We start from the raw sequence: 9,993 nt of genomic DNA, 5'->3' as shown, positions 1-9,993 counted from the left end.
CTTGTAGAAAAGCAATGGCTGTTCGAAATTGCTTGATATGTGAAAGGACCTTTCTCCTTTTAACAGGGTGATTTAAACCCTTGACATTCCAGCTTAAAAAATTCAAGGGACTAGCCATTCTCTCTAGCAGAGAGGGTAATTAGGTAAGGACAAGTGGTGTAAATACTCCAGGTATCGGTCCCAGGATGACATAGTAAACTCAAAAGGGCACCAAAAATATGTGTGTGGCCAGGTCTTATACAGGCTTAAAAAATAACGTGGGTGCTGTAAACCCCCCCCCCCCCTTCCCACAACAAGACAGCTGCCAAAGAACATAGCAGCAAGCTCTTCAAAACATCCATTTTCATCTACCAACAGACTTCCCTTTAGGACCATCTTGAACTCCCACATCTTTAAACAGAGCATAAATACACTCCTATCTTAACATCTCTTTAAAGAACATATAATAATAATGTACAGCAAGCTACACATGTAAACTGTTACCATAAGAAAGGGGTCCCAGTGAGTTTCGAACAGTCCATTCCGCTTAAAAAAAAAAAAAGTAAATATACTCACATCGCCGCTGTTTAGTTTTCATGGTAACCTTGACTGACAGCAATCACGAGGGTCCTACCGTCAGAGGTATGGCAACGGCCGAATATATATGATAACAACAACAATAAACATAATAGTTAGGAACCAAAAACATTTGTCAGCCACTGTTACTAAGCAGTCCTTTATGATGTGCGCGATATACTTGGGAGGCCGTCAACATATTTCCGCGCCTCATCCACCGAGCGCAGCCACTTTCTTTCCCCATTAGAAAGTGTGATGCGGAGCCGGGCAGGATACAGTTACGAGGGCTTGAGTCCTCGGCAGTATAGCTCCGTCATAACTCCCCTGTATTTGGCGTGCTGGCTCATGACTTCTGGGCAGTAATCCTCCACAATGCGAATCTGCTGACCGCGGTACTCCAGTTTCCCCTCCGTCTGGCCTCACGGATCAGAAGATCTTTTATCTGATAACGGTGTAACTGCAGAATGACCGGCCGCGGTCTCTGTCCCGGGGCCGGTTTGGGTGCCAGTGAGCGGTGGGCTTTATCGATTTCCGGTGGTGAGGAAAGCACCTCCTTCCCGAAAACCTCACACAGCAGATCCGTGAAGAATTCCGTAGGTCACCCTCCTTCAGTAGTCTCCGCAAGGCCAAGGATGCGGAGGTTTTGCCGTCTGTTCCGTCCTTCCAGATCGACCATTTTAGTTGTTAGTTTGGAGTTGTTTTCACGTAGGCTGGAGCAGACATTTTCCAGCTCACTGACACACTGGCTCAGGTCCTCTGAAACCAGCTCGAGAGAACCCAGGCGCTGGCCATGGTCTTCCACGATGGACCGGACTTGGTCAAATTTAGTTTCCAGCAAGCCGAAAGAGGATTTGAAGTCTGAAGCCAATGCTTGATGATGAAGTTTAACAAAGTAGATTGCGCAGATTATTCTATATGTTGATTGCTTAATAAGTATATAAAGGAGTGAAACGTTTAAAACGGGCAGGAGCAAGTGAGCTTCAAACGCTACCACAAAGTGGTACTTCACTAAAGCTCAAGCGTACAACAAAATGAATGTTGACAGAAACACAATTGTCATGCAAGCCCCCATTGCTGAGTTGGCAGTTAGAAATCCTGAAGAGTACACCGCAGTGAGAACCACCTTTTAAATGGGAGAAAGCATCCAAAAATTTTCTGATGTCTGTCTTGCAAGGTGCCTGGCTCAGCCTAATGTAGACATGATAAAAAAAAAAATTGAAAGAGAGCGGTGCCCTTCTTGATATATCAAAGAAGTGAGGTATACTTGTTGCTTAAAGGGATAGTACACCCATAAACGAAAATGGTCATTTACTCACCCTTAAGTAGTTCCAAACCTGTATGAGGTTTTTCTTCTGGTGAATACTAAGGAAGCTATTTGGAAGAATGTTTGCAACCAAGCAGATCTTGGCACTGACTGCCATAGTAGGAAACAATGTTATGGTAGTCAATGGGGGCTTAGATCTGCTTGGTTGCAAATATTATTCCAAATAGCTTAATTTGTGTTCAGCAGAAGGATAAAAAAATCATTCGGGTTTAGAACTACTTGAGGGTGAGTAAATGACAAGTTTCATTTTTGGTTGAACTATTCCGGCAATAGTCTAACAATGTTTTGTTAACATAAATCGTAAAAAAAAAAAAAAGTGTTGTAATGCGTAGTTGTAAAGTTATGTGTAATGTTACTGCTATTCTGGAAACTGTTTTAAATATTGATTTTATTTTTGCATAATATCTTTTAGGTTGAGTGATGTGTAAATAATATACAGCTTGCCAGTTGATTTAAGGTGCGCTGACATTTAAACCTTTTTTTTAAACCTTTGTTAAATAAAAGGTGTGTTTTACCTTTTCAATTCTGTTTTACATGCTAATGAGTATGTAATTTAAGCTAATCATCTTGGATATACTGGTGCAAAATAAGGCACATTATTGCTAACTCATAATTAATTACTTATAAAGTAACATGAATTCATGTCTTGTTAATGTATCATCATGTCATGACTTTACTTGGGGGGCACATCATTGTTTATTCATTATTAATTTCTTATAAAGTAACATGAATTCATGACTTGTTAATGTATTAAACAAGTATCAATTACACATGTTTTATAAGCTCATCTAAATAAAAGTTTTGGTGCCTTTTGGTGGTTTAGACATAGAAGAGCAGAGTTCCTGTGGCTGCATTTGGATGGAGAAGGAATTGAATGGTAGGAGGAAGGGGCAATTGTGTCCCAAAAGAAGAGCAAGAACACAAGACAAACATCTGATTTCAGTGCATTATGCTGATATAATGACAATAAACCGATCCATAACATAACCAAAGCGATAACCAGCATCTCTATGCTTACACTGATTTTAATCTGGAAAATTGCATCTGCTTAATGAATGCATTATTGTAGGACGCAACAGTTGAATCACTCAAAACAGGATGAGACAATTGTTTTTTTATAGTGAGTGCATCATTGTATGTTGGATGAATTAGGTGAAATAATTTACTGATGTTTGCGACAGCTGCAGGTGACAAATTTCTAAACAAATTTCCATCGTGCCATTTTTCATCTAGAACATGTTTGATTTAGTTTACCGCAAAGTGTTAATTAATACATTAACTAACATCAAGGAACAAACATCTAATTAAGGTGCTGCTATCCATGCAGTAGTTCATATGACTCATGTCGTAGTTATGTTAGTTTTTCATTAGTTCTTGATTAATGCATGTCTTAACTTATCATTAGTTCATAGTCAAGAAATTACTATTTCACGTATTAGTACATGCTAATTCATGTACTGTTACTGTAAAGTGTTACCGGCACACCTAATGCAAATATGCAACATGCTACTCAAAGTTGTAAAACCTCTGATTCAACTTAAGCAGAAGCTGATTTCAGAGTCAGGCCTAGCTCTCAACCATCAGATGCAAACTTTTGCAACCTGATGCATTGTGTTGGTCCACTCTGTCTACAACAACCCAAAGTTGTTTACGTCAATAGAGGGTGGCACGGTCCGAATGGAAAGATGAGGTGAGGACTCACATGCAAAAGAACAGGCTCTTTATTTAGAAAAAAAAAAGAAAAACACCCCAAGGGGGAAAACAAACAGGCTGGCCCAGATGGAGCACAGCAAGAACATGCTCACAATAACTAAAATTTAAAACAACTACTCACGTCAAATGTATAACAAACCAGCCAAGAACAGCAAACACAGGGAGACTAAATAGGACAGGTAATGAGGGAGACACAGGTGGAAACACTGAAACAATAACAAGGTAACTAGATGGGCAGGGTCAGACAACAGACAGGAGCACATGGCAACAAACAAACACACTACAAGCCATGTGCTCAAACATAAACACAGTGTCCTCTGGTGGCCATCCCTGGTACACCAGCAGAAGACTGTGACAGAACCCCCTCCCTAAGGAGCGGATTCCAGATGCTCTAGAGTCCGAGGCACAAAACAAGAGTCCAGGAGGGAGGTGGAGAGGAGGTCAGAGTCGAAACCAGGAAAACAGGCCAGGGTGGGTTAAGCCAGGGGGGATCGGGAGGCTCCGGAACCCTGGCAGATGACCAGAGAGGGACAGGGCAGAGTTCAGGAGCAGGCGCTGCCCCGGGGAGATCGTTAGTGGGACCCGGCGCGTCGGTAACATGTACGAGGTACATGGACACCCGTACGAGGACATTGTGACCAGTTACTGCCGCTTCAGGAGGATTGTGAGCGGGCACCGCCACCTCGGGAACATTGTGAGTGAGTGCCGCCGCATCAGGAACATAGTGAGCGAACTTGGTCGCCTCGGAAAAATCGTGAGCGGACGCCACCGCATCGAAAACATCGTGAGCGAACGCAACCGCCTCGGAAACATCGTGAGCGGACACCGCCGCATCGGGAACATCGTGAGTGGACGCCGCCGCATCGGGAAAATCGTGAACGGTCGCCGCCGCTTTGGAAGGATAGTGAGCGGACGCCGCCGCATGGGAAACAGAGTGAGCGGACACCGCTGCATCGGGAACATCGTAAGCGGGTGCCGTTGCTTCGAGAACATCGTGAGAAGACACCACCGCCTCTGGAAGATAGTGAGCGGACACCGCCGCCTCTGGAACATAGTGAGCGGACACCGCCACCTCGGGAACATAGTGAGCGGACACCACTGCCACTTTGGGAGGATAGTGAGTGGACACCGGCACCTCGGCAACATAGTGAGCGGGCAGCGCTGCTTCAAGAACATCGTGAGCAGACACCGCCACTTCGAGACCACCGTGAGCGAACGCCGCCGCTTTGAGAACATCGTGAGTGGGCGCTGCCGCCTCTGGAACACCGTGAACGGTCGGTGCTGCCCTTACCGACATAAGTGGAGAATCCTCCACACTGCGTCTCAGCCTGGGGTGCCCATAAAATGACCCCGAGAAACTGGCAGTGGCCCAGCACGACCCAAGGAAGTTCCGGAACGGCAGCCTCCCCATTGAGGGGCACAGTGGAGGCTGTCTCGTGAAGAGGCTCCCCATGAGAAAGCCCCTCTCCCTGCAGTGCTGAGTGCCTCACCACAGCCTTCAGAATCACTGCCCTCACTTTCACACTTGCTTGCCTCAGCCTCAAAATCATTGTTTTCCACACCAAAAACTCTGAAAGCCTTCAGAAAGTTTGTGAGTGGATATCATTAATAGCAATAGCCAGTACCTCAAAAGTATGAGAGCCCTTTAATCTGTTGCAGGCAAGTGCAGCAGAATGTCTTTCAAGACTTTTAGGGTTGATCCAGTGAGCTGCTGGACCTCATGAGGTGCAACAATTCACGGTTGTTGCAATCCACTCAACTCCAACTCATGGCAGCAGTCACTTTCTGTTTAATGATCAGAGTATCTTCAGCTATCTTGGAGCATAAAGTAGGCCTTGTAGTAACAGATATACCAGGCTGGAGTGTACTAATCAGCTTTAAATGATGGCAGATCAACAGTGCAGAAAGGATGAAATCCTTGAATGATGTACCTCAGTACAGGTTTGTTCACAGTGACTGGAGACACACATTTGACTGGTAAAACTGAATAAATTTTCAGTTGCTTACTGGTGGAAGCATGGGTGGAGGTCCCTATCTGTCTCTTCTGTGCTGTCAATTTAGAGTAATTTTTGAGGTAAATGGGGTGCATTCTCTGTAAAAAGAACAAATAAATGTTTAAAAAGAAGTCTTTATATTGGTATGCAAAATAAGTCTAACAAATACATTTATGCACTCTGATTACAGCATTAATAAAACTGTCATTTGCAGCCAATTGCACTTTTTACAGTGTTAAATAATTCTTGATTTTAGATATACAGTAGCACTTAGTGACTATTAAACATGATTTTTTTTTATATATATATATATATATATATATTGACAAAAACACAGGACTGCAAGGCTGACATGACAGGGTGGATTGATTTGTAATGACTTGGTTACATTAGTTTTGACAAAACATGATATTTGATAATCCAGTATGTGAACTCCAGACAATGTTGAAGAGGTCTCTGACTTAATTTCTTGTCAGTGTACCTCTTGTGTTTGTAAACATTGGGAGAAAAGCTGTCCAATTGTTAAGTACCACCTCCCACAACCGGAGTTCAGCCCAGTGGTAAACTGCTGGATCATAAAGACAAAGAAATAAAGAAAGATATAAAGAAATAGTTCTAAAAATCATTGTCGATATCAAAGAATAGCAGAGGCCACATCACAACTAAAATGATAAGCACAGAGGCACAGAGAAACAATATCCTCAGAATCACTTTCAGAAAGAGTTTTTCCAGATGATGAACAATCAGTGTTGGCAACTAATTTCCAGAGAAAGTTGCTAAAGGAAGGTTGATTTGTTGCTAAATATCACTAAATGATGTTGTGGTGTCATTGCGTAATCACAACGCAAAATTGTCACAACATCAAATCTCAGCAAAAAATATATATTTTACACTGCATAAAATTACCTTGTTTAGCCTATAAATTAAGATTATTTTTCGTACCCATTGTGAGATATTTTTGCTTGTTTTAAGCAAAAACTGAGTCAAGTCACCTTTATTTATATAGTGCTTTTAACAATTCAGATTGTGTCAAAAAGACTTTACAGTATCAAATTGGAGGATAGTGTCAGTAATGTATAATAATACGATTAAACACTTAAAGGCATTTCGTTATTGCATTCAGAGATGTCATAGTCTAGCTCAGTTTAGTTTAAATAGTATCTGTGAAATCAAATTGACAATAATTGCTAGAAATTAAGTCTCCCCAACTGAGCAAACCAGAGGTGACAGCAGCAAGGAACCAAAACTCCCCCTGTGACAGAATGGAGAAAAACAAACCTTGGGAGAATTGGGATAATATTTTCAGAAAACAACTAAAATATCTTGTGATTTTACTTGTCAAGTAAATGCATCATGATTTAAGAATTTTTTTAATATTTATACTAGAAAATGAGACAAACATTTTTTTTTTGCAATCTATTATGTTCATTTTAATTTGTTTGTCCTGTTTATATATTTTTGTTTTATAAAACAATAGGCATAACATAATATTAAAACATAAGTTACTGTATTTTTAAATTCATTGAATTATTGAACACTAACACATTTTTGAGTGATTACAATTTAAGTTTTTTAATAGCTACTAGACTATTAACTACTACTAATTGTCACGGTGTGCTGGGGATGAAGAGCCAGAGGGAAACACGAGGGGCCAGGAGTACAAAACAAAACAAAGTATTAAATGAAAACAAACAATAATACAAAAACCACAACGTAACTTCAAGACCAGACAAGGTAACAGGAACAAAAGACTATTTAAAGGGTAGCATAGGGGTGTGTAAACTTAACAAGGACAGGTGTAGACAATCAAGGAAATGAGGGGAAGTCCAAATATTGGCAAAAGGGGAAACCAATACAAACTGAACAACAGGGGGAGACATAGGAAGAAACCAAAACAGAAGAACAACAGGGGGAATACACTAGGAAAACGCTGAAAAGACAGTCCATGAACCTGACAGTAATACTACACATTCTCAACAATTATGCTTTAAGCATTTTATTGTAGTTAATTAGTATGCTACACTCTAAGAAAAGTCTGTAAAAATAGGGCACAATCTACTACGTTAATATGAAATAATTTTCTGTATTGGTTAGTAAATTACTATTATTATTAGGGATGTCAAGTGGAAAGCGCAAGTATGTCTGCGGTCTGGAGGTATTACAAAGTTGATGACAACAACATTGCCACTGCAAACTGTGAGATATGTAAACTTGGGATTGCAAGAGGTGGAAAGGAAAAGGCTACATTTAAACCATTATAGGGAACTCATTGAAATACTTGGAAATTTAAAAATTCAACCCCAGAGTGTTATTGGAGGTTATTACAAGACCTTTAAACATTTGTGACTTTAATTTTTTTTTTATGTTTTTATGTTGAAAATTAGGTTAAATGAAGTGATCATATATGGTCACTTGCCGGTCTATGGTAACTTTTTCCCCCAAAAAATGTGTATACATTTTAAATATAAGACATAAATACATCAAACATATATATTTATTTAGGAACAATTTACACATTAAAATAAAGAATATATATACATATATATATATATATATATATATATATATATATATATATATATATATAAAATCTTAACAGAATATTTATTTAAGAAATTAAAAATCTTGCTGTCTTCCACATCAGAACCCTCGATGGGGTCAGCTGGCACAACAAAAACGGACCTCTATCCCTAGAATTGGTGAGTAGACAGCAAAAGAAAAGGATTCTGAGTAAGTATCAAGCCCATGTTGATTTGTTTGTGAAAGAAAAGTTCAGATCTACTGAAAACATATAATATTCACATAAATTGTAAATTTATAATAAGAATTGAAGAAAATTGCACAAAGTACTGGTGGTACAACTTATTTTAGGAGAAATAATAAACACAATTACACAATTTTCACTGTTTATTTCGTTATCATTTAAATAAATGGTTTAAGTTTGACACTGGATTACTGTATCATGTTATACAAGCCTGTGCAATAGCCAGTGGACAAAAAAACAGGCATAAAAACAGGAAAACTATCACTTGCCTTACTTTTACCTGAACCGGGCGTATGTCTAAAAATAATCACTCTGTTGTGTTACCACAAAAGGGTGTATGATGAAAGAAAGATTCACATTCACATGATCAAATACGATCAAATCATTTTTATACCGCATCGTTCACTAATTTCTAGAAATCCTACGCAAACAACGTCTATATCACCATATAACACAACTATTCAACTATATAATGTGTGAGTTTCATTGACTTACCATTGTGCGTTCTGATGCTTTTTCCGTTTTTGTGGGAGTAGGTAGGAGCGTAAATCAGCATTTTCTCATTCCCGGAAGCTGAAGTTTGAAACACCCCGGGCAACTTCGATTGGTCAGATGCCATGGTGTCGCCATCCGTGATGTACACTAACATCCGTTAATTGGCTGGGACAAATCCATGTGCTTACACGATCTCAGACAAAGGAGGCAGACACCTTTGAAAATGTTCGATTAAGTGATTAAATATGGTGCCCGATAAAGGGTTAACACAACAAACCTGATACGGCACCTCAAAAACAAGCAGCCGAGTTTACCCAGGCAACCCAGCCGAAGACGAGTCAGCTGACGCTGCAGGAGAGTTTAAAGAGGAGAGAAAAAATGTCCCTTGACAGCGCGAAGGCGCAGGACATCACAGCCAACATAGCACAAATGATCGCAATGAGTGATCTGCCATTCCCCTTTGTAGAGAACCCTGGATTTCTAATGCTTATGGAGCACGTAGAACCTCTATTTGGAATGCCGTCTCGCCACTATTTCACTGAGAAAGCTCTGCCAGCCCTTTGTAAGAAGATTTCTGACAAACTACTTGTCCTGTTATCAGATGTACCCCATGTTTCGTTCACCACAGACATTTGGAGTTTGTCCGTAGCTCCCATGTCTCTACTTATGGGTAAGTACGATCCATTTTTTTCTTTTAATAAAAGAAAAGGAACTTAATACTGTCTCAGGCCTGTGTGTTGTATTTTTGCTTGTCAGAGAAAAATATGACGAGGCTACGGCGGATGCTCCCCCTCTGATCCTACAGATTATGGTTACGGCAGTGTTCATCCTCTCCACGCCACAGGTCATGCGGTAAACCACCCTTACAGCATATTTTAGACATAGTACTTATGTCCTCTTCAAGGTAAGCTCCCTAATTTTTTTTCTAGGATTGCCCTTGGCATGTTTAACGCTGGCCTTTGCAGGCCTTTTCTGAGAATGCCTCTTCCAGACCCTCTCTGTGGACTCCAGATCCTGGAGTGATCTCATCAGCTGAAGGTTCTTTACAGCACCTCCTGAGTTTTTTGTCTCCAAGGAGCAATTTCTCAGTCCTCCAGTTCCTGCCCCGGGGAATTTATGTCCTGTTGAGACAGGAACATAAGTCCACC

Source organism: Garra rufa, chromosome 23 (assembly GCF_049309525.1).
Source record: "Garra rufa chromosome 23, GarRuf1.0, whole genome shotgun sequence".
Classification (NCBI taxonomy): domain Eukaryota; kingdom Metazoa; phylum Chordata; class Actinopteri; order Cypriniformes; family Cyprinidae; genus Garra; species Garra rufa.
Note: the sequence above shows the minus strand (reverse complement) of the source record.